General features: G+C 41.7%; 1 protein-coding gene and 1 long non-coding RNA gene across 4 annotated transcripts in view; one reads left to right on the top strand and one right to left on the bottom strand.

Annotated features, from left to right (window-relative positions):
• Positions 1-22,270, bottom strand: part of asic1c (acid-sensing (proton-gated) ion channel 1c) — a 69,399-nt gene that overhangs the window by 42,155 nt on the left and 4,974 nt on the right. The gene's annotated exons all lie outside the window — the stretch shown is intronic.
• Positions 5,702-22,228, top strand: LOC133511476 (uncharacterized). Its single transcript, XR_009797916.1, has 4 exons — positions 5,702-5,766; positions 19,871-19,919; positions 20,008-20,146; positions 21,840-22,228. It is a non-coding gene; the product is annotated as an uncharacterized LOC133511476 (long non-coding RNA).

Below are 22,270 nucleotides of genomic sequence, written 5' to 3'. Positions count from 1 at the left end.
CTACTGTCCCTGGAAAATACTCCGATGACACACTGCAGGATAACATCCCCTGTGATCTGTGCTCAGCAACTGATCATTTGCAGTTTAATATATGACAACCTTGTCTCTGGTGCAATCTTGTCGAAGTTACGATCCAAGGTCAGAGCATATGTAATCTGTGCGTCGCAGTCAATTTGAGGAAGCGTGTGCCCCCCACCCTCGTTCCGCCCAGCTCTGCTCTGACGTAAGGAATACAGAGCCCAGAGTCCAACTTATTGCCTTGTAAATTGTGTCCACTGAAAATCTTCCCGGCAATCACGGTGCTTCGCGCACTTTATTATGTCAACGACAAAGAAGAGCACTGGTATCCATTAAATATTTGCAGAAATTTAGGAATAGTTTTATCAACGGCCTCGATGCTTTTTTGGGGGAGGAGGAGGGGGGCTTTGTTTGATTACTAAACGCATTCACTGTGATTTCCTTTTTCCACATTTAACTATGTTATAAACTTACAAAAACGAAAAACTGAAAGACTAATACAGCATCCTAAAACATAGAAGTGCAAATACTGCGCTTGAATCTGATTGAAAAACGCAGGAGAGGTCTGGGAACGGGTGAGCACCGCTGCTCCCATCCAGCCTGATGAAGCCTCAGATGTGCTCCAAACAGGAATGGGTGAAAATGCCCAAAGATACTGTATGTGTGCCAGGCTTGTGGCATTAGATTGAAAGAAAATAGAGTAGTAATTGCTTCGAAAGGTGCATCAACTACCGGTAAGTATGAGTAAAAATAGCTTCCAAATGCACTGTAATGGATTTGGGCTGATTATGTTCTTTTCTTTTTTTCGTGTCCAATCCTACCACCATGAGGGGCTTAAAGATGAGGACGGGGGTGCATTTGAATCTACTTTGAAGGTTATAAAAATCATTTTATATTTAAAAAAAAAACATGGCACAATGTCTGTAAAATATCATCTCTTGATGTTCACTGTCAATAGCCCTTTGACTAATGTTCCATTGACCAGCCTTTATTGATGTCGCTGTATTATTTTTCCCATGCTGTGATAAATGATTGAACCGGACGAGCCCTGATATGACTGCTTGATGGAATCTAATAAATTACTATGAAGGTGATTTATGGGAACATACATTGGCCACTACTTATCATTTGAAGAAATTTTGGTGTATTTGAGAACTAATGACAAACGTTGGCGAACAATGAAGGCAATTAGTCGTGGGGGGGGGCCTCAGCTCGGCCGTGAATAATGGTCAGTTTATTTTGGGTGCAAATCATTTATATGGATGGACTTGCCTGTTTTGATTGCTGTTGGAAACATGTCTAACGGATGAAATAGAAGAGTGACGGCTTGTAACGGCTAAGTAATGTTTCCTGGTGATAACGGCTTCATTTCTGAAGATTGGCGGGCTGTCAATGACACAACTTGAGGGCTGTCTGACACGCGGACTGTAAACCTGCAGATAGACACATCGTGCTCTATTTTCATACACTGCGAAACGTGCACCAAATTGCATGCACCGACTTCTATCCATCCATTATCTGAGCTGCTTATCTTCACAAGGATCGTGAGAGTGCTTGGGGCCCCTCCCAGCATTGGACACAGGCAGGACTTGAACCACGGTCCTCAGAACTGTGAGGTAGATACCCTAACCAGTCATCCACCGTGCTACCCGTTAAATATTCACTCATTTTGAGTTGGATGTCTTTGAATTTAATTTAGTTCAACCTCTGTGTGTGTGATTGTTAATCGATGTACCTAGCCATCGGCTGCCAACAAGTCCTTGGACAGAAAAACGGATAGAGAAATTGGATGGTACTTTGGCGGTTCCACTATACTCACAGGTCACTTGGGATAAGCTGCAGGTGACCAGTAATGCAAATGATGAAAAATGCGATGGAAAATAGATGGGTGGTTATATACTACATACCTGTATGTGTGTGCGAGAAAGCGAAAGAGAAAGCGAGAGGGACGTTTAATCATTGAAGCTCCTATTGTTTTTTTTTTTTTTTTTTCGACTGGCTCTTTAACAAGCTCTCCTGTGTGCCCCACAGCACCAGGTCCACTGCACTAGCTAGCTCCTGAGAACCCCAAATTGTCCTCCTTTCCCGTAGGCACGACAGTCACCTACACGCCATGCCTAATTCTCTAAAAGAGATCTGCTTGGCCGAGTATAACAATGACAAAGTGCTTGAGCGAGGACGCTAATACTGATCTCAAGTAGATGTAATTATAAAATTGGGCGTTGAAGGCGTTTGTGCTCCCAGTTCTCAGTGTTAGACAGCGAAGATCTTTGTTTGGTTAGGATAGCTGCGTAAAATGATCCCGTCTGGGAGCAGGTGGCAAGTTTATTTCGGCATATATTTTTGCCAAACTTTACCTGCTCACGCGCAGGCCCGACGCAGTCGCGTCGCAAACTGTACCTCTGACTAATGGCATGATGAATATGCCGCTGTTAAACCCCGATAACAGCGTGGGCCCGAGCCATCGAAGTGCAACTACTGAGCCGCAAATCATTGTGTGAGCGCACACAAACAAGCTGTTTATTATCTATCCCAGTCCAGATCTGCTCCTGTCAGCGGCGTCACCAGAATAGTTCTCGCAGATTTGTCAACACTGTGTTCCACAGACATTTTGTGTTTTGAGCCACCGCTTCAGATGTCAGATTTGTCCGCTTTCTTTGTAAAATGAATCCAGCCTCCAATTCAAAATTCATATGAATGCGACTGCCCCGCAGAACGGCAATAAATGGTGGCTGTCAGTCATCATTTTTTGCTTGTCAAATTGACAAAACGTGACGACGAGGTCAAATGGAAATAACAAGAGTCAGAATATCACATGGTCTCAGAAATCTGCCTTTGACAAGTATGGCGAGTGTACAACAAAAGGCATGAACTGAAATAAAACCACCCTGCGATTGGCTGGCGAGCGGTTCTGGTTGCACCCGGCCTCTCGACCAGAGTCAGCCGGAACAGGCGCCAGCACGCCTGCGGATAAACCGCACAGACAATGGATGGATGGAAACCCACTCACCCTTTTAAAGATCCCTGACAGACTGACACGTAACAGAAAGTGAACAGGAAACTATACTATTGTTGATTTGCAAATCAATCACATATATATAAATCGTCTTCAAGTTTCCTTATTGTTTTGCGTGAACTTGCAAAATCATTGTTTTACTCATGATGTACAAAAGACACAAGTGAGGCCAATATGGATTTGTGATTTAGTGCCTTGCTTAGAGGGCCCATCAGAAGTGCAGTTCCATTCTCTTTGTTTCTCATAACAGGTCAGGAAACTGCGCCCCTGTGCTTCCTTGAGCCGAATCCTGGCAGACTGAGTCGCTTCTGCCAATCTTTGGCTGGAAGCTGCCGGGGAGCGGCCGTCGCGGATGGTCGCTCAAACATTTCTGACACGTGAATTTGAAGTTAATTTAGATTCACTCAACTGGGAGATGGCAGAGCGCGTGAGCCAGTGGCACATGGCAATTGCAGAGGACTCGGCTTTCCACCTCTTACTCTCCATCCTCAAGCCTCCATGACTGATAGCATACAGAGCACCAACATGTCTGCACACCGTGATAAATGCTCTCAGGGCTGGCACAAACCCGGGCTCCCGTGTACTTCCGATAAAGTCTGTGATTTCGGAACCATAATTTTGCCTGCTGCAGCAATCACTCCTCATCTTTGATCGGTGTCTTGACGAGGCGTCCACGCCACATCGCTTGAAACCTACGGGGGCAGTTCAGTTCGCAGACTCTTTGCGCACATACCACATGCTCAACGAGTGAGAACATATTGAACCAGTGCTCACCTTAAGTGATCAATTGGTCTTTAGATCTCTCAGTATTCACATACATTATACAACTGTGCAAACATAAGTCCTCTGGGTGGGGGAAAAGACAGGATTTCAATAGGAACCGGGGCAATGATGGCCTCGTTCAGATCGATGACGGGGATGACTTTAGCTTCGGGGCTGCAGCTTTTTAATTTGCCGGGGAACATTAGCGTGGAGAGGTTCCTGCTTGTCGCCACGGAGGGGCAGGGAAGCAATTGGATGAAGGACTACCAAGCCTATCTTCATTAAACCATTCGGGAAGTTTCTCACACAAGAGGAATCTACTCTACAAAACAATTAGGACTGTAAACAAGCGGTGGGCAGCTGTACAATGTTCCTCCATTGAGTCAGGAAGCACACTAGCATCTAGCCAACAACTAGTTACCATTTTTACATTTGTCTGCAGACTGCAGCAGGACTTGACATGTTGTTGTCATTATTATCAATTAAATTCTTAATATGATCATTTTTCAATGTGGATTGTACAACACTAAGAAACGCAATAAAAGTAGTTATTATTATTGTAATTTATTTACTTACACTAACAAAGCAGTTAAGCCACAATTACAATTAATAATTGTATCTAAAACACTGGACGTAAAAATGAAATCATGAAAAAAAAAAAAAAAAACGGGCGGCAGTTCTGAGGACTGGGGTTCAAAGTTTGGCCCTGGCTCTGTGGTATTTGCATGTTCTCCCCATGCCTACGTGGGTTTTCTCCAGGCACTCCGGTTTCCTCCCACATCCCAAAAACATGCAACATTAATTGGACACTGTAAATTCCCCAAGGTGCGATTTTGAGAGCAACCGTCGTCCGTCTCCATGTGCCCTGCGATTGGCTGCCAACCAGTTCAGGGTGTACCCCGCCTCCTGCACCTTGATAGCCCTTGTGAGGATAAGCGGCTCAGATAATGGATAGGTGGATAAATGGAAAACAGCAAATACAGTATGTAATTAACTGAGTGTATCTTTTTGTGACACACGATGGCATCCACTGTGCAAACTAGTTCATTCTGTACCGTTTGGAACGGTGAATGATTGTGTGTCAGATGATTGCAACAAGAGGAAAACCTGTAAGTCTGCTTTCACGCTAACCATAGTTACATTACACCTTTATGCTGCGCATGGTCAAACTTGACTCACTGTCCACTGCAGTGGTTGACTTGACTGACATGACTCAGTTTCAACTTAGTGATAGTGTGAATGTGAGTTTCCAGCTTCCTGCACATCCCCAAACAGGATCAGCGGTGAACAAAATGGACAAGTGGGCCAAAACAGCCCGTTGGATCGGCTTGAGGTTGGATCGCTTTTTCACCGGAAACAAGCCCGAATAGTTTTAATAATCATAGCAATACTGCCTAGACATTAAATGGTCTCAAACTGGCTGATTTTATCTGCTTATGAGTCAGATTTCTGTCTTTACACTTCACCGAAAAAAAAATGAAAATTACAGGAGAAACGATTGAAAAAAGTTGAGTAAAGGCTGCTAGTGTGAAAGAAGTGTTTACTTGCTTTCTGAACTGCGTACAACCACCATCCACAGATGCAGAACGAGTGACAAATACGGCAATAACTTATCTGGCTTTGAGAATATCCACTGATTTTACGTTGAAAAGCAAAAGTTACATGAATGATTATGCTTCAAATGTACTTTGTGTAAGCGACTGGCAATGGTGATGGCTAACTCAAGGCCGTCCCTTTTGTAAAATGAGTACAAGTTTAGTCTTGGCAAAAACCACGCTGTTCAAAATGTGTAACCTTGGAACAAACAGCAACAAAAATTGAGTACAGCAACATACATTGTGTCCGTCAAATCTCCCTCCCACGCGCCCTCCAATATGTGTGGGCACGGAGTACCGCGCCGGGGGTCTCTGCGCCAGTCTCGATGTCGCTTATGTTGATACATGAAAACAACACCAAGTTATTCCCGCAAGGTAAAATGCATGTTTGTAATTTTTTGCTTTTCGTTTTCTTGTCTTAACTCACTTCAGTCATTGTTAGTTTACGATTAGCTGAAAATTCCGAAATCAATTTGCGCATCCTTGACTTGAACGATATCATGACAATGTAGCTGTGAGCTGATTAACCGGAGGTGTAATTGGAAAGGAGGAAATGATTGAATGTCGAGACGTTTTCCCCATTCTGCCATCAGTGTAAGAGGCCGTTATAAACTCTGTGGGCTATTTATAGAAACGTCAATGGGCAGGCTGTTGATTTAACGCTGCGTAGCAAACGGACCCTCGGAGAGTATCTTCTGGGGTTGATTCCAAGGGAATTTCTCTGCACACAGGAGTCAAGGGCTTTTCCTTTGTCAGGAAATTCAATGTAAATTGAAAATATCATTGAAAGACTAAATGCATTAAAAGTGAAGGGATGTATGGGGTAATTGACGCTAACATTGATTTTGGCCCCGACTGACGTTAATAATGGCAAAAGGGGACGTCTTTTTCAAGACGTCATGGCCCGCGGGTATATTTTGTCAATGAGATCTATTGATAGAAGTTTATTCATTCAATAAAGGACTGAAACTGTCTATTATCTTCGTCAGAACTGAAAATTCCCAAAGCATCGGAGGACGTATACCATTTTACACAAGTGACAACTATATGTATGCTCACCCAATAACGGCTAGCGCAAGATGTGAACAAAGCAGTTTATAGCTACACACAGCGCTTCTATAAATCGAACGACAAAGAGAAGGCGGACTCAGACGCATGGCACATGTCAGGGAAGAGCCAAATCTAAGGCCACAAATAAAAGCTGCTCAATGCCAGAAAACAGTCCTTTCGTGCTGGCTGCAATGAGGTCAAGTCAGGTGTCACACCTCCTGTTCAATTGTCCAAATTTTGTACACACTCGGCATGTTTTCCACAAATATTTTTGGGAAAGTACACGTTTGAACAGGGTGTTTGAGAATATAGCCTTCGCAGTACCTTGTGACTGAGCGGCTCATTTAAAATAAAAGTCCACATTAACAATCTGCATCGGATGTGGACCGCTGGGTCCTGAGTCACTATTTGTGTAAACAATAATCCCCAAAGCTTTGAGTCAAATCATGCTGAGGGGGAAAAAAAAAAGTGTGAGGAGGTGGATGAGTCAGTGTACCTTCCAGGATAATGACGCTGATGCACAAATGCAAGGTCTTGACATGCATATGAAGCCAACCACGAACATTATGTTTCATTATAAAAGGGACGCTGTTAACAGCAGTGCCGTGTGGATGTTGAAAATTGTTATTTTGCAGGAAGAGAAAGCGGAGGTGGCTTTATTTCCTGACAGAACTAAAAACTTACTAAGGCTATACACTCTTGTTCTTAGGGCCAATAAACAGTGATTTGTCACTTCCTGTTGTTTTATATATACTGTATACACACACACACACATAAAGTCAGTGACATAGTATTGTAGTTGGAGTAGTATAGGAGCCATTTTGGGGGTCTTTACACAAACGCACAAATGGAAATGAATCGGCGCACTTTGCACAGTCATATATCGCAGCATGCACCGTGCGGTACTTCTTCTACAAGCGAAAATGGAGTCGGCGGCTCCTTACCGTAGTTGCGAGACCTGTTGTGGCTCAATATTGATTCATATATATATATATATATATATAAGGCGCACTGGATTATAAGGCGGACTGTCGGCTTTTGAGAAAATTAAACGCTCTTAGGTGCACCTTATAGTGCGGAAAAATACGGTAGTTCATTGAAAACTAGATTGTCCAAAGATGTGTGTGTGAATGGTTGTTTGCCTCCATGAGCCTCGAAGTTGACTGGCAAAGAGTCCAGCGTGTAGACTGCCTTTCACCCTGACGTCAGCTGCAATCTGCTCCAGTTCAGTTGTGACCTTAGTCAGGACCAGTGCTATAGAAAATGGATGGTGATTTTTATAAAATTTGAATGACAGAAATCCAATTTTTGCACTTGCACATTCAGGATGACAGCAACAAAGGACAGTTAAAGCTATAATTCACACAGACCATCAGGAAAAAGAAGCACCTTGGGGTGAAAAAAAACAAAACACTCAGTGACTCATGTTGTTTGCCCCAAAGCCAAGCAAGCAAAACAATCCCCTGAAGGCATAATAGTAGTTGGAAAAATGTGATGTGAAAAAAAAAAAAAAAAAAGCATGCGAGAAAAACGGAGGGGGGTCAGTTGCTCACTCGACCTGCTCTAGCAGGAGCCTTTCACTCCATAGCCGCCGCACCAGTGAACATATCAGACGGACGCGAGGGAAGCTGTATCAATCAAACACCACACCACCGAGAACAGCAGTAGTAGCCGTAGTCTCTTAGGGAAAAGCTGGGAGATGCAGACAAAGAAAAAAAAAATGAAAGGAAACAAAACGAACCTGATAAGAACATCAAGATTCCCTAATGATAGCGGCAGCGATGCCTACTTTCAGCACCTAATCAACAAGCTCAGCCTGCAAGAAATAGAGAAAGTCCTATCAGGGAGTCCAAGCTTTAGGACAGTCCTGACACATTGTGTCGCACCACAATGTTATGTCCCATGAACCGTGTAATGTATTTCATCCAAGCAGTCCATCTCAGGTCCTGCCATCTTGCTGCATTATTCCATAACACGGGGTTCTCGGTTCACGATGATTCAGACATCCGACAGTTGAGGCTACAAATAGCGTGCAAGAATTAGTCGGCGCAGTAGCAAAATAATACAGCACAAGAAGGCAAGCTCACTTACCGCCAACCATACTTATTACATTTCTTTTGATGTTTTAAAATTATTATTTAGGGCCTAGAAGGTGTTTTTCATCCAAATATTTACTGTAATTGTGACTAATGATGTTGGAATGGAACCAACCCTATCTAGCTCGTCTCGTCTCATGCAGAAGCATTGACCCTTGATGATTTCTGTTGATCGATTAAAGGCTAATCAAGAGTTTCTCATAAAAAAAACAAAACAATTTAAATTGGGCAATTCAGATATTTAAGTCTAATCCCCTAGCACCTTTCCTGTAAATGGGTGTGAAGAAAAGCCGTGGTAACAATACAATGGTGTTAGTTTATCAGAACGAGCTGTGAAGGAACTTGATACACTCGACACTTTGTTATCACAAATCCCGTGAAAGTAAACAAAGAATATCACGATTTTTGCCCAGACTGTGCCAAAAATGCCACGTTGGGGTAACTCAGTGACAATAAAACCAAGAATGGAAGTGGTAAAAACCAACGCAGAAACAGACGACCATGCATTCTCCATCTGAAAGCAGAATACAGTATTGCACTGGAACCGAGCAAATGTGTTACCCCTGATGTCGCAATCACAAGACACTTCATAAATATGATGTTCAAAGCGTGCTCGGATAGGATATTTTGCCACGAAAACTAGGCTTGGGGATTAGGAGGCAGAGTGTAGTGCATTACTTGGCTGCAATCAGCAGAGACACTGTTGATTCTGTCACAAGTAATTTGCAATTGAAAAGAAGACACTGGCAGGGAAACAAGAGTCCAAAACACCCACAATAATCTTTTAAAAAAAATATCTGATGTCTTTTTTTTTTTTTTTGGCTGACTTTGATCAAAAGAGTGGAACTTGCACAAATTCAATCTGATTGTAGGTATACTGCTTCAACTAAATTCCAGAGAAAACAGGCTACATACTATAGGTAAAATACCAATTAAAGTATTTTTGCTTTGCAATATTATTTTTTTTTCTCCCACAATTAAACCAGAAGTCTAACGAACCAGAGGTCCATTGGCATTCAGAGAGATGGCGGGTAGAGAGCAATTAAATCCCTCTAAATAATGAGCAACTGCAGAGGAAGAAAGGTTTACCAGTCTCGCAAAAACGGATGGCACCAACATGCTATTTCAGGAGGTCAAAGTTGATGTGAGGTAAGTGGGTTCAAAAAGAAGAATACGTTTCCCTGTCGTTCAAGAAAACAAACGAACTGAAGGTGATAATGACTGCCGTCCCCTGAATGCTTAATTATTCCTCTTTGCTATTTTGGAAACACGAGAATAGGTTGGATTTTAATTTGAAGGTTCAGAACGTGACGTGCTGCATGATGTGTGTATGTGTGGGTTACATAATTTATATGCATGTGTGTGTGTGTGTGTGGGTGGCTGCCTGTCTATGTACACAAATGAGTGGGTGGACACGCACATGCGGCAAGGCAAGGTGTTGTGTGTGCGTGTCAGTGTGAGATGTGTGTGTACGCACCTTGACACCAACATGTTTTATTTCATCCTGACAATTTGATCTTCCCGTATAACCAATCTACAGAAAAATATCCTGAAAAGCTGGACAAGGATCCAAATCGCACATGGCGCTGCTCTCCATCCAAGTTAACTTCCTCCTTGTGCTTAAGGAAACGAGCATATTCTATGACCGTTTATAAAATGAAGTGGTTGATGGCAAATTAATGTAATTCTATGTTGATTATGTGGTCCTCAGATGGATGAATTACTTTTTTTTTATTAGAATTTTAAATGAACCCTTCACTGCCTCTAATTGTGGCCAAAACACAATCAGTTACTGTCATCCAGGCAGTATAATGTACCAGTATTATTATTATTATTATTATTATTTTTAATCAGGGCAACCTCTAGTGTGATGATAGTAATGTCCATGTGAACGCAAAAACTGTACACAACTTGGATCGTTCTGGACCAAAGAGAAAACGGAATTACAAATGACACAAATAAGAACTGCGCATACAGTCATTGCACTTCATTAAACCAATTTTTTATTTTACATTCTATTATGTTTTTATATAAATACAATGCTTTTTTGCTTTACTAAAAGCGAGTAACTAAAACGTCAAGGTTTCACGGTGGTCTGGAAGGGACTATTTATCATTTTTCACTTCCATGCTGTGGCTGGAATGCACTCAGTTCATTTATTATGCATGGGAACCAAGCTTTAAAATGCAGATCTAATTAATTCTTATGCTACTGGTGGATTGATTTTCGATAGTAAGAAACTTTCAGCCAAAAAATTGCCGGCAAATTTGCTTTCAGCATTTCAGAGTGCACGTCTTTCTTTGGCCTTGCTGAAGGCTTCAAGGTGATTGATGTGCATCATTTTGTTTAGTGAAAGCAAACTCCAGCCGACTCTTTGACGAGGCGGCAATCAGACTTCCAAGAGCTGGAAAGCAAATTACAACCGAGTTTCCCTGTTTTCATTCAGCCCACAAATCACGGTCGTGGCAAGGTGAAATAATCCCACCCTAATTTATCAAAATCTCCTCCATGGAGGCGCTAAGTGTGTACAGACAAATCTTCTACAGCTGGGTGAGGAAAATCATGAAAAATCTAATATAGATTATGAATAGTAATCCTATTTTTTCAGCAGCAACCCAAACTATTCTTTTGTTGCGTCTGATTAAGTCCCCTTCACACCCTAAAACCCATCGAGAAAGCTTTGCCCTTTCAGCGGTTTCCTCCGACGACGCTGTCCGGAAGGCCCTGCAAACAATGCGAAGGTACAAGTGGCTCGAAAATTGGCTGCCACCGGAGACAAAAAAAATCCCGATATATTTCAAACGGCCTGTAATAGATACAACATCACGTGGACACCTGAGAAACCAAAAGAAAGTGCTCTTCTGATGTTGGCTGCGTTGGTTGCCGTGCCTGGGAATATCGCGTACCGTGTTTGCTGTGGGCCACCGCGGCTCTCGCTCAGATCCGGCGTAATGGTTCATCTATTTTGGTTGCATTAAAATGTCACTGACAGCCAGGGCTTTCATATTAAAGACACTTGCAGTGACAAAGCAGCAGCACGTCTTTCATCCGCTGTGTCTTTGTTGGCACAAGCTCGAGGCTTGCAACCGTGACAGCCGATTGACCTGCGATTATATAAAACTTTGCATTCCGTTTAGTTGGTCTGGGTTCACTCGATGACCTCACACCAATTTAATTGAGGATAACTCTGACATTACTGAATGTTTATTTTGATTAAGTCAAGCTTGGATCGATGGTTCACATCTGATCAGAACTCGCATTTGCATTCTTTTTCTTTGTCCTCCCTCACAACATCCATCCACCTTTTCTTTGGTCTTCCTCTCTCTCGCTCTTTTGCCCGGCAGCTCCATCCTCAGCACCCTTCTACCAACATACTCCCTCTCTCGTCTCTGAACATGTCCAAACCATCGAAGTCTTCACTCTCTCCAACCTTGTCCCCAAAACATCCAACTTTGGCTGTCCCTCTAATGAGCTCATTTCTAATCCTATCCAACCTGTTCACACCAAGCAAGAACCTCAGCATCTTCATTTCTGCCACCTCCAGTTGTGCTTCCTGTTGTTTCTTCAGGGCAAATAAATCATATTTTCATCCTAGCTCTGATTCCGATCTGAATATGTCCAATTCTGTACATTTTTCTCTCTTAACGCAACACAAATGGAAATTGTGCAACAAGAGACAAACCAAATAAATTGTATCACTTGAAAGCTGCCTTGTAAATCCATCTTTTACAACAAATATTTCAGGAAAAGTATGCTTCAAACTCTGTAAAGATTGCAGACATTGTAATGTCATAATTTGTGCAGTCAGTCATCAGGAAACCTCACTAGAAATGTCAAGGAACATCAAAAGACTAAATAAATATGTTGTACTGTTTCATTTGTCTTTCTGAAAGAACAGTGATGAATCAAAGTGTGTGTGTTTTTTTTTTTTTGTTTGTTTCCTGTTCCCATTCCAGCTGGCTTGAAAGGAATCTATCTTTGGGAGAGACGAAAGAGGGACGGGATACATGAGGGCTTTGGCCAAGGAAGCAACCTTTTGTGGATTTGACTGCACAGGCTCAGATCCTCGGGTCGGGGGCCAACTGGTTGTTCCAAAATCTCTCCCATCAGACCACTTTGCAAACGCATTTTCAAATGCATTTAAATAAAGCTATCATTTCTATTTCACCACGTATGTAATACGTAATTTATTCGAGGGACTAATACTGCGGTACCACAGACACTATACAACCAACTACAGTATATTAATATAGGGCGCTCAATCCCCTTGTTCAATAATTATCAAGTGAAGCAGCTACACTCTGCCTGTCACCTTTTGGCCACATCACACAACGAAGGGATTTGTTGGAATAAAAGAACGAGCACCGCGGATTTGGGTTCAGCAATAATGTGCTATACTTTATCATTTTGGTCCCACCCCCCCCCCCCCCACCCCTCAAGAGGCGGTGCATTAGCCCAGCTGGGTCTTTGATTCTAGTTTATAATTTGCAGGATTGGAGGAAAATCCCAACACGAGTCTCCCTACAATGCCCGGTGAAATTGTTTTTGATTGGATGATTAGGTGAGATTGGCAATACAGACCAACCCATTCCAATATCACCCGCCATTGTCACAACACATATAGCCTACGTATGTCGGAGCTTCGAGGAGCCGCGAAAGCTCCCGCTCCCAACGTAATCATGACAAATTGCTCCCTTTTATGCTTTCATGCTATCTTAATTCTGCTGCTAATCCCTCAAGCAGAGGCCCAGGTAATTACTAATGTTCAACAGCAGTACGCCGCAGCAGCAGGAGCTTTGCTAAAGAAACGTCCGGTAGTCTGATTGATGCATGCGCGCCTGCTTATACTTTCATAAAGAATATGTGGAATGTCGTATATTGTAAAACTGGAATGAATGTACAAGTAACGACAGGGGGAAACTGCCTCATAAACGTCATTCTTTCTAATGTCGAGCACGGGTGGTGTCTATTGCAAAATCAATCGACCAGGCAATATTGCAGAAACTAACACTGTATCTCATTTAGAAAATACTGTACAGCTCCAGTAAAGATTTGGGGAGACAAATTGATGATCTCGAGGCCCCAATAGTTCTAGGGTTACTACAACATCATGTGGTTTGGAAATTCCTTTATTTTGGAAAGAGTTCCGCTCGGTAAACAGTTAACACGTCTTCCTCATAGGTTTAAGGTTAAAATGTTTGATTCTGGGCTCTGGCCTACCTCTGTGGAATTTATGTGTGCTCCCTGTGCTTGTGTGGGTTTTCTCTTAGGAACATTCGACATCTCAAAAGTATGCCTTCGGTTAAACTGAAGACTAAATAGATTTAAAAGGGTGTTACAGAATATGCCCTGCGATTGGTTGCGTTTCATCTAAAGTCAGGTGGACTACCAGATACAAAATCAACGTGATTTTTTTTTATATAGTTGGTAAAGAAGATTCTGATTCTCACTCTGAATTGGCTCCAGCTCACCTGCAACCCTTATGAGGAAAATTGGTAAAGAAAATGGATGCACTCCTCTCCAGCCAATCAAAGCACCAGTCTCGTCATTGAGTAACTTCCGAGTTTTTTTTTTTTTGGGGTGGTGAAGAGCAAATTAATTTCAAGAAAATCAAAATGACTACCCTGGGATTCCCTTCTTCTTGTGGGAGTGAGTGTGTGCTTTGTGACTGAGATTTGATTGGGAACTGCTTGGTGAACCATCGCTTAAGCAAGCGATTGATTTCTGTATATTTGCAGTCTAAGCACACTGGGAGGAAAATAGCGCCATCATTAACAGATCACTTACTGAAGGTGTAGGAAGTGCTCAACTTTGGTGGGAATCTTTGGAATGTGCCGAAATTAATATTTGACGGGCATCTTTAATAGAAAGGGAATTGAAAACCTTGAAGCGGTAACTATCTGGACCAAGATGTGTCCTGGCTTCTCCGACCAGAGAGCGCCGCTTCCAGGGTCAGCCAGTCCAAGTGGCCCTTGGCCATCAGAAAATAGCTGTTTGTTTGGCTTGGGTGATGAATTTGTCTATCCACACTGCACATAGTCTGAGCTGTGTGACTCATCATTTCATCTTGTGAAGCTCTGGGAAGAACTGAACTAAGGGGTAAGCGTGTGTCTCCCTACAGCTGCCACTCCATAATCTGAAAGACGCCGTTCCAATCAGTTTAATTTAAAAAGATGTCAAATATCGACAGCTAGTTCTGAAAGCTATTTTGTACGCGATTGTTTTTTGAATAAAACATTAATGCCATGGTGAGTTATTCACAGGAAGGAAATGTGTCATGATGATGTGCAGTTTAGCTGTCAACCAGTGAAACTGATTCAGTCATGGCTTTCCAAAATCAAAGGCATGTATTTTAGAACCAGATGAAATGTCATCCCGCTAAGAAAGTGCCAAAACCAAGACACCTTGAACAAATCAGTCAAAACGAACAACAACAACTAAAAAGATAAGTGCCTCTGTTTACTTACATATCACCAGTGTGTGAAAGAAAATACTACAAGATCTACAGCTAGAGTACAGGAAGAGGCTAAAATTAGCCCATGTATTTTGCCCATAAAGTATTTGTATCGGTGCCTTGCGACCGACTGGCAACCAGTTCCGGGTGCTCGAAGTTAGCTGGGATTGGCACCGGCGCTTACGAGACCCTTGTGGGGATAAATGGCTTGTAAGGATACAACCATAATAATCATATAAAACAAAAACTAACGCCTTCTTCGCATTCTTGTGGTGGTTCACTTTTTTTTCTCGATTTTTCTTATAGGCCGCAAACTAACCCCACTGCATATTCCAGAATTGAAAAAAAATAAATGACAGTCAATTACAATGGCCACGAATTATCTGTGGATTTTCGCTCTTCACGGTCCGGCTCAGTTTCCTATCCTTCAAAAATAGCGGGGCTTCACGGTAGTAGTACTGTGGAAAAGGGATATTAGAGTCAGCGAAAACTGGTCATTGGACATTTCTCATAAGCTAAAAGGCAGACATTTTAATAGCTATATGATATGTCAGTAAATGTAAGTAAATATAACATCCACTTGCGTATAACTTGTTGTGGCTTGGCCGCGACTGTATTTACTCGCACAGCGAGACGAATGGGGCGCTTTATGAATCATCAGCAACAGTTGGCAGGGCAACGGTGCCACTTTCAGAGGTCTTGTCCCCCGCTAAGCATGCAGCCAGTGTGCAGCGCAGACAGAAGGGCAAATTACAACACGCTAATAAACAGCATGCTCCCGTGCTTTTTAACATGCTGCAGACGAACGTGTCACGCTTTGTTTGATTTCAGCAAATGCTACGGCCGTTTAAATGTCACGTCATCTATATTCACAATTCATACAACCTCGGAAAAATAGATGACGACTGACAAAAATAGCGAGAGCAGGGGAATTGGCTGCCAATGACGCCATGTTTGCGGACTTAATGAAATCAACAAATCGGGCTTTGAATGTCAGAGCTTACTTGCATTTGCTAGACGGAAAAGTGGACCTCTCTGTCTGATATAGAGCGACTTCACCAAATGAAGGTCATCATAGAAAATGTCTTCGGCTTTCGGTAGTTTGAGTGGTCGGAACAATTGGCCTGCAATCCCACGACCGCATTCGTGTTTGGCGTTTGGATTTCAAAGTCGGAGACGAGAATTACCCCCAGACGACTGCCGATCTCTCTTATCCCTCCCCAATATGTGCAGGATCCCCGATTTGATGCATGATCATAATTCTTCTTTTCAAACTTCATGTGAGCAGATTCTAAAATCAATCGTCACAATCCTGTTAAAAAAAACTGTTCCACTTATTTGGTTGAACAAATGTAATGGTCACACAGATAATAGCAAGAGGGAATTATGAAGATGAAGATATGAAAGTACAGCTTGGCAACGACAATGGCAATTGTTTTAAAACTGTTGCCGCATAATACGTCGTGTTGTTGCATTTTGGGGGATTGTATATACAGTGGAATTGAAGAAATAATAATAATCAAGTGCTTCCAAGTGGAGACTAATACCAGAACTTCATTACAATAATAAAACTGCCAAAGCTGATTTTATGTTCCACTGTACATCTTAAAACCTTGCAGTAGGCGTGGAGCTCTGATTGCCTTGAGTTTACTTAGATATAAGCAAGCTCAAGTAATGCACACAAATGTGGCAGCACAAAAGATTTTCAGAAGAAAATGAGGAACAAGAGAATCAAACAATGAGAGTCTATGCATTTGGAAGGTGCCATCCATTATTGTGTTCTAACACTACGGCTTTAATAATAATAGGAACAATAACTATTAAATATATTAAAAAACACTACAAGGGGAGATTCATACAAGCAGTAAAATACAATAGAAAATGGATAAGTACCAGTATAGAGATTCAAACAGTACTACAGAAATGGACAATAAAAACCAGCACCATTACGAGAAATATAGTTACGTTTTTTTTTAAAGAGATAAAGCAGACACTGAGGGCCTGAAGGTTTGTGCGTGCAAAAATGGGCACAAAATTCATATGAAAGTTAATCTCCTAACCCGACTGTCTGGCAAAGCCGCAAAATAAAAGTGCAATGTAATTTTGTGGATTTTGGGAGAAGTACTGTATAGACAGATAGATTCATCTGAAATGTCAAATATAATCTATCAAACTTGAAAGTAAATTTTGCTAACTGATTTAGCATCTTTAAATAGCATGTCTTAAAAGCAGGTGCAAATCGGCCAGCATTATCCGTGTAGCATCTGTTCAGTAATGCAGTCAGTCCCCCTTCTATATCACCAATGACAAAACTCCATCCGAAAGTAGATTTCTGTGTATTCAATTGCCAGACATTCAGGGCAAAATAAATAAAACAATGGCTTTTATTTGGTTTTTGGCATTCCCGACATTACTGTAGTTTCCTGCAACCCAGCAATATCTGTTTGCCTCTTCCACTAACACTTCCAATTCCATCACTTAAAACTACAGTTTGTGGCTGCAGTGCTCTCCCATATGTAATATGGTGTTGCCTAAAATCCAAACATAAATAAATAAATGTTTGAAATACGGGATATGAGCTGTCATGATGCTTTGTGTCAAAACTATCACCATGGAGAAGACAAGCTGGGTTGCAATCCTTCTCGATCACAATTCCCTAATAAAGTGACCTTTCCTTATGGATAACAAATTACTCGGTCATGCCAGGAGCGCGCGCTGCTTGCCTGAAGCCCAAATTGAACTCACAACAAAAGGAGAAATAAGAATGTTGTGCTGCTGTAGTTTGCTTGGAATTTTTAAACTATTATTTCTTATCTCTAAGCATAGTTTTGTACTGTACCCATTTTTACAACTGTTGCCAAAACTGCCTCCAGTTATTGTAGGTGAACTTGCAATTTAGTACCTGTTATTTGTGATATTAGTTTAAAACATTTTTTAATCACATTCTTAGTAAATTATGAGCCACCCGTCCATAAACAACATGCAAAATTATGTTGCGGAAAAGTGCTATTAAAAAAAAAAAAAAAAAAAAACATTGACTGACAGACGTTTTTAGTTGCACATGATGCAACACGCTGTGAATAATAATTAGGAGAATAATATCAAAGTAAAAGGTGAAGGGTAATAAATCACTTATTAGTCACTCTCAGCCACTTCTCGAAATACATGCGGGTGGTCGATATGAGTCAGCTTCATGCATGCAAATCACAATGTTGCTGCTGTCGTTAGGCGGCGAGGAATAACAGCCGAGCTCCTGGTGGGAACCTTGAAGTAGCAGCACGGGTGATAATAACGCATGCACATGGCTAATCTTTGGCCACAGAGTGAATTGCTTTGCTGGCCTGACTAAGCAAGGGGACGTGACTTACCGGCAGGAGAAGCCTGCCGTGATTTAGTCTTTTTTTTTTTTTTTTTTAACAATGTTTTTCCCGCAACTCAGAAATAGGGATGTTCATACCGTGATATGATTTGGCATAAAACGTTTCGTGGTCATCAAAAAGTTTACCTGCTGTCAAATGTGGGCAAGAATACGGCCACTAAAAAGGAGAACCGCCGCAGCCACCAAAAATGTGCAATGATAAGTGCTGTGTCTGAAGTGGCTTCAAAAGGAAAAGCTCCCCTGTGGCTGTCTCACAAAGAGACTCTGCTAATAGACTTTAGTCGCACATTTGAGAGATGGAGAAGTAACAAAGGGGCGATGACGCAAGCGTGGAGAAAACGGAGCGATTCCCTCAGCTATGCGGGGGACATAAAACAGTTGACTGCTGATTTTGTTGAATGGAAGGTGGATAACACACATTCCATAAAACCTTTTTTCCCCCCCATGAGTACACTGAAACCAGAGTTCACAAACACTTTGGCTTACTTGGAGAGCGAGTCGTTGTTTCCCGATGCGAGAACATGACACGAATGTGGACATTAGTTGGAACCCACCATTGTAGATCGCTAACGTGTGCTAACTCAGTAGTAAAGTCTTAATTACAGTGGATGTATATTTGCATGAAAAACACTTATTCGCCAGAATTGTAAAAAAAAAAAAAAATCATATGGAAAACAATAAATACAACGGTAACCGAGTCTCCCTCATTGTACCACGTTCTCAATCTCAAAATAGGATGACGAGCGCCTGAAAAGACCTCATGTCAGTGTGCATCCAACTCCGAATGCGTGGTTTGCTTTTTCCTATGGCTTTTTGTGACATTTACTCTTGAAAAAGGACAACTGAGAGCGTCGTGAGAAGAGCGGAAGAATTGGTTTTTTTTTTTTTTTTTTTTTTTTCCACAGAAATACTCCGTGGGTGGCCAAGTGGACGGTTGTGCAGAAGTGTTGCTTCAGTTCAGGCACGTTGAAAGCTATTCCAGGTTTTATATTCACAACTACTTCACTGACGCTCTTCTTGGATCTTCTGTGACAGGAGCTAAGCGTTCGAGTCCCATCTTGCTCTAAAAAGAGTGAGCAGTGAGTAAGGATGGAGGCTCAATCCCAATTCTTCCGAGGACCGTTAGCTTCTCGTCTGATTGTACTGTGGAACAAATGATTCCACATAAACCAAAGGCCAGCTAATAAAGTTTGTTTTTATGTTTGTCCTTGACATTTTACATGCTGTTTAGTTAATAGAAAACAAAATACGTAGTGGGTTGTGAGGAGAAAAAGTGCAAGGAGCATAATAGCTAAATAGATGAGACAGGAAGGTTCAAAATGTGCCGTCGAACACGAACATGCACGGACGCACAGGTGAGATAAGCATAAACTGGACAAAAATGCAAACTAGATGAGTCACCACTCCTCCTCGAAAGTATCCAAACAATACTCTGCAGGTAATGTCAATGCAATTACAGATAAGAAAGGCTGTCATTGTGTGTTTCACTATCGCTTGCAGGTTTGAAGGCTTGACAAAATCCTCCCCGCTGACCCCTCAAGGCCAAACGGTAAGAAGTTTTAGCCCTCATCTATGGGCCTAAAAACCTCCATTTTACCCTCCCTTTTTCCCCCCCTTGTTGCTTCTTTGTTAAACAGGTTAACAGCAAGTCTGGGGTTGATTTTTCATCTTCGAAGCGTCTCATCCAAAGGTTAAAGAAGCAAGACGACACGCGTGTCTGTGTGAATTCCGCAAAGCCGGCAAAACCGTACGATGTATTACTTGCAGCAGACAAAAGTTGGTAGCACTAAATAACTTCACAGATAAACTCACACATTCACGCTATGGACAATTTAGAATCTTCAATTGGCTCTTTGCAAATAACACCGTGACATCATATTCATTGTGGATAATAAGATTAGTTCCAAACATCCACAAAATATAGTATACTGGAAAGAAATGTACATTTGAAATCAGGAAACACTAAAAAGTGAAATTCCAATTACAACCCACATGCAGCTTCTTTGTTTCTACTAATAATATTAATAAAAATCACCCATCTGATGGCCGAGATAAGTAGCGACCATTAATAAGTATTTCATGCTGATTGGCTTACGTGTATGTAAAGTTACTCAATTACAAAAAAGTAATTTAATCACAGAAAGTCAGGACCCATTATTTATCATGTTGTAATACTGGTTAGCCCTGACTAATTATTATATATGAAGATACTATTAGACACAAGCATATACGGTAAATGAACAAGTCTTTTATCGCTCCATTTTGTGAAGGGATTGGAGATCGGCTTTCATTTTCTTTTCTTTTTAAACAAAATGATCAGCCCCAAAAATCCTCATTTACTAAAACCTAAAAATCATATTGGACTATCGTCGTACTTGAACACTACTGTACCATCTATGAGTACAAAATTGCTCCCACATTGCAACAGGCCAACAAACAGGTAGATTGATGAAGACGTCGCATTAGGAAATGTCACTGGTGAGATTCGAGTCCCCAATGAAGTCATTAGTTTATATCCTCCAGTAGCAGAACAAAAAGTCCCAGACGTGTGCATTGTCAAAACGAGGCTCTCTTGAAAACACAGAAAACCAAATAAACTGCAAACGTGTTGCGGCTGTCACATACTAAAATATAGTCGTTTGAACAAAGATTTACTCAATTTTAAGCTTTGAAAAAAATTAAAGTATGAATACAAAAATTTGTAAATTAAACCAAACCGAATTTCACAAATATTCGTCAGACTTGTAAATATTACCAGTATTCCAGTATCAAGTGAAAGTGGAGGACTACAAAGAAAAAGGCAGTCAACTGCAATGAGATGAGGCAGAATCCATTGAACAAATAATGCATGTCACGTCCTGGAATACAAACACAATATCGCACAGCGGTCATGTCAAGGGTCTACTGGAATTCAATATATTGGAATTATGACGAATAGAGAGGTCAGCAGTCAAATGGGATTTTTTTTTTTTTTTTTTCAAGTTGAGCTAAAGCAGTTGTATGCACTCCAGCGCCTGAGAGAACAAACGCACAAAAGTGAAAGACTGCGACAACCACATAGAGAGCGCGGCGGCACCGCAAATGTCGCTCGGTTGCGTCTGGGAAGAGTGCAGCGCGTACAGCGATTGTAATTTGAGTCAAAACCCTATTTCACATATCTTCAATCAATAATTCAAATAGTAAAAAAAAAAAAAAAAAAAAAAAAAAGAGTGAGCAAGTGTATCTGATCACAACGAGTACATGAAACAGCACAAGAACGCTGCATCTCATAGGGGAGAAAAAGTAAGACCCTTAAGACTAGCAAAGGCACCACCCTTGCTATCTCTTCTCCCTGGAGCTTCACTCTTCCCCCACCGCCCCTCTCGTTCATGCACATATACTCCGTTTTACTTTGACTAATCCTCTCCTTTCCAGTGCATGCCTCCATCTCTCTAATTGTTCCTCCGCCTGCTCCCTGCTTCCACTGCAGATCACAATATCATCTGCGAACATCAGAGTCCAAGGGGATTCCAGTCTAACCTCGTCTGCCAGCCTATCCATTACAACTGCAAACAGGAAGGGGCTCAGAGCGGATCCCTGATGCAGTCCCAGCTCCACATAAATTCTTCTGACACACCTACAGCACATCTCACCACTGTTCTGCTGTCCTCATACATGTCCTGTACTATTCTAACATATTTCTCCGGACTTGCGCATGCAGTACCACAGTTCCTCTCTTGCTACTCTTTCATAGGTTTTCTCTCGGTCTACAAAAACACGTAGCTCCTTCTGACCTTCTCTGTACTTTTCCACCAGCATCCTCAAGGCAAATAATGCATTTGTGGTACTCTTTCAAGGAATTCTTAGTGTACTGGTAAATGGAGAAAAAAAGATGATGAAAAATGAGAAAAAGATGAAGAC

This window comes from Syngnathoides biaculeatus, chromosome 13, assembly GCF_019802595.1.
Source record: "Syngnathoides biaculeatus isolate LvHL_M chromosome 13, ASM1980259v1, whole genome shotgun sequence".
NCBI lineage: Eukaryota > Metazoa > Chordata > Actinopteri > Syngnathiformes > Syngnathidae > Syngnathoides > Syngnathoides biaculeatus.
Note: the sequence above shows the minus strand (reverse complement) of the source record. Positions and strands in the feature narration are given on the sequence as shown.